The sequence below is a fragment of the Petromyzon marinus genome, unplaced genomic scaffold (assembly GCF_048934315.1).
Source record: "Petromyzon marinus isolate PM22_M1 ecotype Great Lakes invasive population unplaced genomic scaffold, UKy_Petmar_22M1.pri1.0 PM_Scaffold_31, whole genome shotgun sequence".
NCBI lineage: Eukaryota > Metazoa > Chordata > Hyperoartia > Petromyzontiformes > Petromyzontidae > Petromyzon > Petromyzon marinus.
Window position 1 is genome coordinate 175,200 of NW_027423291.1, and position 7,304 is coordinate 182,503.

General features: G+C 48.0%; 1 protein-coding gene across 5 annotated transcripts in view; it reads right to left on the bottom strand.

Moving 5' to 3' along the window:
• LOC142923182 (ribonuclease inhibitor-like) overlaps positions 1–1,645 on the bottom strand; it is a 28,534-nt gene extending 26,889 nt beyond the window's left edge. For all 5 annotated transcript variants that reach the window (XR_012940578.1, XR_012940577.1, XM_076064112.1 and 2 more), the window contains exon 1: positions 1,569–1,645. The gene's annotated coding sequence lies outside the window, so the exon portion shown is untranslated. The remainder of the gene's footprint in view (positions 1–1,568) is intronic.
• Between the last annotated feature and the right edge of the window lie 5,659 nt (positions 1,646–7,304).

The window sequence follows — 7,304 nt, forward strand, 5'->3', positions numbered from 1 at the left end:
GGTCTCACCTGGTAAAATAAAAATAGTTTATACAGTTCGTTCTGCCTCAACACGTGTTTTCATAACGCCATTTGGATATGGCACGATGGATGTATTAGGGAACACGTTTTATAACGCGAATGCTAAGTGGTTGAGTCAACAGAACCACGTCGCGCGAGTGGGAATGTGCGGTTGCACGGCTGCCTGGGCACAGCGTCACACGAGGCATTGGGATGCTGCTGGATGCTTCCTGATGCTCCCCACGCGCCTCAGTCTTTGTTCAGCCGACACACGCATCTCACGCTGTTATCACGGACTGTGCTTTACCCTGTATTAGTCATTGTAACGAGGGAGTTTACACAACGCGGTGTTATTCAGCAACGCAACTACCGCGTTATAGAACACTGCAGTAAATATTGTCGCGGTGTGGAAGGAGCAATGAACGTCATCTTGTGGCATGGAAAGGCATCGCAGCCCTAGCGAGCAGCCAGAGACAAAGCCTGCACGCACGGCAAAGTTGTGATTGACCCGGGGACTATTAGCAAGTGACACGTATGGACTAATGGTTACTCTAAATGACGATGTTGACGTTGGTTAACGTGCTACAAATATGCTAAACGCACATCGCATTAGCTCTGACAAATAGCGGACTTTTTAAAGTTATAATCGTTTACAATGGTTAATTTGTATATCATGCCAAGTGAGTAATTTGCGTGTGGACCCTGACAGCGGCACTCAATGTCCAACTCTTGCGAATGCTCTCAGGGGATCTTTACCGTGCGCTGCGTTCACTCACTCAGCCCCAATCTCCCTGTCGTGAACTCACCACTCACCCACTCACTCACCTCACCCTTCAACTCACTCACCCTCCTCACCTATTAATTCTCCTCATTAACTCACTCACCCTGCAATCCACTCCCTCACCCCCCCTCCATCACCCGGCACTCACCGCCTGTCCGTGACCAAATCTCCCGTGCCTACAAACACAAACACCACCACCACCTCTCCCGTGCCTACAACCACAAACACCACCACCACCTCTCCCGTGCCTACAACCACAAACACCACCACCACCTCTCCCGTGCCTACAACCACAAACACCACCACCACCTCTCCCGTGCCTACAACCACAAACACCACCACCACCTCTCCCGTGCCTACAAACACAAACACCACCACCACCTCTCCCGTGCCTACAACCACAAACACCACCACCACCTCTCCCGTGCCTACAACCACAAACACCACCACCACCTCTCCCGTGCCTACAACCACAAACACCACCACCACCTCTCCCGTGCCTACAACCACAAACACCACCACCACCTCTCCCGTGCCTACAACCACAAACACCACCACCACCTCTCCCGTGCCTACAACCACAAACACCACCACCACCTCTCCCGTGCCTACAACCACAAACACCACCACCACCTCTCCCGTGCCTACAAACACAAACACCACCACCACCTCTCCCGTGCCTACAACCACAAACACCACCACCACCTCTCCCGTGCCTACAACCACAAACACCACCACCACCTCTCCCGTGCCTACAAACACAAACACCACCACCACCTCTCCCGTACCTACAACTACAAACACCACCACCACCACCTCCTGCTGCTGCTGTCGCGGTCTCCGCGTGGCGCCACGGCTCCCCCCCTCCCGCTCCTGGCCCCTCCCCCTCGTCCCTCCTGGCCCCTCCCCCTCCTCCCGACTCGCGACGTGGAGTGAACTCGGCCCCGCCCCCACCGCCCCCCCCCACCGTCCCCCCCACCCTGAGCGGCCCCGCCCATTGCAAGAATGGCGGGAAGTGGACGCGGGGCCTACCGCGCGCCGCCTCTCGCGTGATTGGCTCCCTTCTCGTCACGTGGGAAAGGTGGAAGAAGAGTATGGGGGAGGAGCTGCGCGGTTAGGGGCGGGGCTGTGGAGTCACGTGATGAGCAATGATTGACAATAAGTGGGCAGGGATGGCTTGTACGTCATAGCGTACGTCACATCCGGTAATGACGTTGTTATAAATAACACGCCCCTTCGTGACGTGTCTCACTTCCTTCCGTCCCGCGTGCCGTCAACACGAGCTGAGCATGGCGCTGCTGATCGTTGACGTTCTGGTCTTGGCCATGCTTGGGATGGGGATCTTCATTTATCTTCTTTTTACGCTTTCCATATCAGACTTTGACCATGAGGTCACGACGCTGTCTACGGAGAGGATGAGCCTGCAGAATGTGGAGCTCTGTCAGAAGAACAAGATGCTCCGTCTGGAGCTACAGCAGCAGCAGGAGGAGTTGATGGAGAACCGAGAGACTCTCCAGAGAGAGAACAGGAGCCTGGTTCAACAGCTTAAAGAGTGCCAGTTGGAGCTGGAGTCCACGAGAGTGCCTTGCAGGGAGAGCAAGTCTCTCCATGCGGATTTTCTCCGAGACTGCAATGCAGCACAGCGGCAAATGTCGCTGCGCTGTGAAAACAAAGATCTCCGGAGGTCGCTGCACGCCCACCTGACGGAGTTGAACTTCCTGGATCCGCAGAGAGGCCAGGAACAGTTTAGGCTACGCGGGAAGCTGGTGCGTCACGAGGACATGTGGCATGGGGAAGAGAGGCTGCATGAAGAGAACCTTCATCTCAGTAGCCAGCTGAAAGAATTGAAATGCGCCGTGTCTCAAATGTACCATGATGCCACCGATGCCCCTTCCACCGCCGCTGCCACAACTTCCACCACCACTTCTGCCACCACCGCCACCAAGCCCAAGAAGAAGAAGAGATTTATCCATTGGGTGCGAAAATTGCTGACGCGCAAGTCGGCCAATGTAAAAACATTGGGGAAATTGTGAAAATGACACCGCCCCAATTAAAACATTACTCAGAAAGACAAACATACCCCATAGAACATCAACATACTATTGGGGAAAGTGCTGTACAATATATATGTATCTATATTTAACTTTCTTTGCATCGTATGTAGTCAACCATACCAATGGAAGGTGCTGTTAGCGAATAGTACAACTTATCGGTTCCGTTCCTGAGAACTGTCCGTAAGCCGAACGGTTCATAAGTCTGAATACAATAGTGTACTGTATTTAAATCCACATACTGTAAGTTTTTTAAGATGTTATCACGGTTCAGCAAAAGATGGAAACATTGTCAAAGTCATATGTAAGACAAAATATCGTACATTTGCATTCAACACTGTAATAAATACTGTATTGTGAGCAAAACATAAAGTTACTTAAATGGAAAAAAAAAATCTGTTTTTATTGTCACTTACCTTTAGTCCGGATGCTGGTCTGCTTGTCGGGAGGGGGCGTAATGAGTCCCTAAAACTGCACACACGGGGGCGGTGGGAGGGGGGTGAACGTCCATACACACACACACAACAGCGACAATCATTCGCCGTATAGCCTTACCAGATTGTTGGGGCAAGCGCTGTTAGCGAGCAGCGCCTATGAAGCTCAGAATGGCACACGGGCCAGCACAACGCACGGCTGCCTCTCTTTCTCTCTCCATACACGAGACTCACAGTCGTACATGCGTCCGTGCACACACGCACAACAACAACGCAACAACCGTCGTTCACCCCCAAGTGGCGGTGACATCACCACTGCAGATTTAAAGCTTTCGCTGTCCTCCAGACAGTCTCGTCCCATCACCTGATGAAGGTCGCTTGTGTTGTGGCCGAAACGTCGTGATTTTTGTTATTTTATTTTTTACCTACGTGACTTTATCCAATAAAACCAAAGAGTGTCACCACAGCACTTGTGCCATGCTCGGTGCATTTTGAGGCCACGTGAAGTGTCGAAGGCTTGCTGGCAGGAGGTCATGTAATAGACGCAGGTGCCATGGATTGACTTAGGAAAATGATCAGCAGATGCAACAGCCGTGCTCCCCACTGTGCCAACTTTATTTGTGTCAGTTGTTTGGCGCTCTGCTCGTTGTTTTGAGCCTCGCTCCTCTGCCATATGCTGTTGCTGGAGGGCGACTGCCTCCACCTCCCCAGCAGCGCTTTTCATGAACCTCCTCCACAGAAGCCGATCGTGACACTGCTGATACCAGTCATCAATAAGTCTAATCAGCTCCATCCTTCTGTACCACATCAGTCCATCTCTTCTCTAGCCCGTACCACGCCCATTTAGCACCATCTATCCAGCCAAATTGAAGCTGCTTGGGGATGCCGTGGCTGTGCATACGGACTGCATGACACAACCAACGCAGCCTCGCTTGCTGGAGGAGCCCACAGATGGGCATTTGTCCAGATATTCCAGGAATCTGAGCTCCTCACAAAGTCCAGTCTGGTTAAACCCTGGATAGATCGTGGGCTAACCAAAATGTTTCAAACCAACGCAGATGTTCCTTTCGAGAGAGATACGGGAGGGCATAACTGCGGTCCAGAAGACATGAAGGTTTGTATGGAGTGACATGCCAGGTAGCTTCCACACAGTGGTCAGCAGCTGATGAAAATATAATTCCGCTCGAATGATTCGAAGTGAGACCTCGGCTACTGAAACAGAGTTGGTCATCAGCACACTGCCCAAGTACGGAAATATCTCCACTCTCTCCACAACTGCCCCAAAATACATGGGGAATTGAGGGAGGGGAGCATTTTGATGATGTAAAATACTCAGGGAGGTGATTTGTTTTTGTGAGGCTGATGGTAACGGCGCATAATTTAGGAGCATGCTCCATGTTTAGCTGTAGTGTCTCCAACTTCTCCTTAGAGTGGGAAGTAATCACCAGATCATCCGCATTCATAATATGGTTTAACAATAGAGAGCCATACCATGACCTTACTGGGGCTTCGATCAGCCTCCCATTATATCTATACCAGATATAAATTCTACTGGTGCGTCCATGGAAATCGTCTCAAACTACGTAGTCAAAAAAAATGTTGTCGTGAAATGGCCAGAGGACATCCGTGTCGCACCTTACTCACATATTCTATCATCCCTTAACTCCATTACGTCGATTTCCCATGTGACGCATCAGTTGTTTTGTATTATTTATATTTACTTTCATTACTGTAACTCTGTGTTTTTATTTAGCTTTGGTCATTTGGGTGATCCAGGTCTCTCTTGCAAATGAGACTCATCCTGGTTGCTTTAGTTCTCACCTTGTTCAACTAAATAAACCGGTACTCACTCACTCCATTATGAACTCACCCACTTCCCTTACTCTATAACTTACATAAATGCTCCCTCTCCCTCCTCATGAGTCATATATTTACCTGATCATTCACACAATCACCTGATCATTCACTGTGTCAACCTCACTCACGCACTTTTTCATGCTCTCAAGAATGACCCACCCATCCTATCACTCACTACCTTAATCACCATCCCCTTATCTCATTGACCCACTGGTAAATTGAAAATACTCTACAGCAACAACACGTGAGATTGTACTCAGGCTTACACTCACATGTGTAAAGAAGCTCTTTTGCAGGTTCCAATTTCATGATTTATTTCACGATAAAGTATTTACAACGCAGGAGTACGACTTTTACGAACCTTCCCCCGTAAAGTACCCTGTACCTGTCTCCACCCATCAACACTGACACCACTATAACCTTTGCCATCGAAGAGAAGGGAAGTAGATGACAATAGAGTTTGCTGATAGAATCTACCGGGGGCAAGTGCTGGAAGTTACCAGGGCGTGGCCGTAGGGGTATATAAGGGGGAGCGAGGCCCGCAAATGGGTTGATTCCTTGGGGACTGAAGAACAACTGCAGGTGGACGACATCGGGGCCGACTGTTGGAGATCTACATGGTGGAAACCATCAAGAAAGAGTGTTCGATATTACTCTATTAGAAACCACCAGGACTGCGGTAGTTATAGCCTTGTGAAACGTGTGAGTCGTACTCTCGCCTGTAAATATGTTATCGTGAAATAAATCATCATGAAAATGTACCCTGCGAATGAGCTTCTTTACACATGTCGGAATAGAGGACATGTTTCAACGCAGGCCGTTTTTTTGTCTACAACAGACCTAAACACACGAAATATGGAAAATGGCATTTGATTAGGATTGCCACCTGCTACCCATTCTGAGATCGCCCAACTAGCAAAACCCTTCTCTCCATTATACCTAAGACTTTAGATTTGTACATTCTGTAATTTCAAGACGACGAGTTGACCAAAGTGGCAATGTTATTTTGTCATTTTATTCACAGTAAAAAAAATGATATAGTTTTTTTTTCCCTGTTAACTTATGTATACGAGTGTAACGGTGGCACAATGGTTTGGCCATTGCAATGTGAATCAGACCACTTTAGTTTGATTCTCAGTCATAGTTACCATCAAGCAAACTGGCCTTGAGCCTTCTCGTCATCAACCCACGTTGACAAGCATGATGGAGTATGGTCAAACAATCTCCACGACTTATCCAGTATGGAAAGACTTCACCCATAAGTGGTATGACAAAGGATAACAATTATTATTGTTGTTGTTTATTACCACCGTAGGAATAACTTCATATCTGTCAGCCAGCCTATATATACTCATAGATAAATGCTCTCCTAAACACCAACATTGGGTTAAAGCTGATTTGGTATCTTCCACTTTGAGATCCTCGCCACAAGGACCATCCTACTCGATCCAGCAGTGTATCAGCGCTTTGTCAGGAGCGAAGCAGTCGGCAGTATTCCGGCTGTGAGACGTGAACAACGTTAGAACGTTAGATCATCCCCATTAATATTTCAGTCATGCTATCAGTCAAGAAGGCATGAAAACAGTAGCCAGGCAGCTCCAAGGGCAGAGCGCGATGCTGGTACTGCCAATATCCTTCATCTGAATCAAGCCAGCTTCCTGTTATTGAGCGACTTCTCTAGTGCAGATATTTCATGGCCTCAGCCAGGTCATCAATGACTGCACAAATAATGAAATTGCATTTGCATCTGCACTTGATCTTACTAAATGTCACATATACGAATAAAACATTGGCTTGCCGATGGTATAATGTGCATTGCTCTCTGTAGCAGCCTGGTTGTGCGTGACATTTTCAACGAGATTCAAGGCAAGACGCATGCTCTTTTGAGCTAAAATTGGACAAAGAATGGAACTGACCAACGGCAAAAAAGTTTTTTTCCGTAAAAAAAATCCTATAAATAAAACTAGCTAGATAATCACCTGCCAACTAGAGTTGGCAGGTGATTATCTAGCACATCAGATGTAAGGTCAACATTAACAATGCAATGGTGGCCAAATTATGGAAGGGAAAAAGGAAGCAGATGAAAAAAATTAGATGAGATGAGAAGATTTAGTGAATTAAGGTTGACAAGAGATTTATGCATTCTCTAAATTATTCATCTGTTGTCTTCAGAAATGCTTCC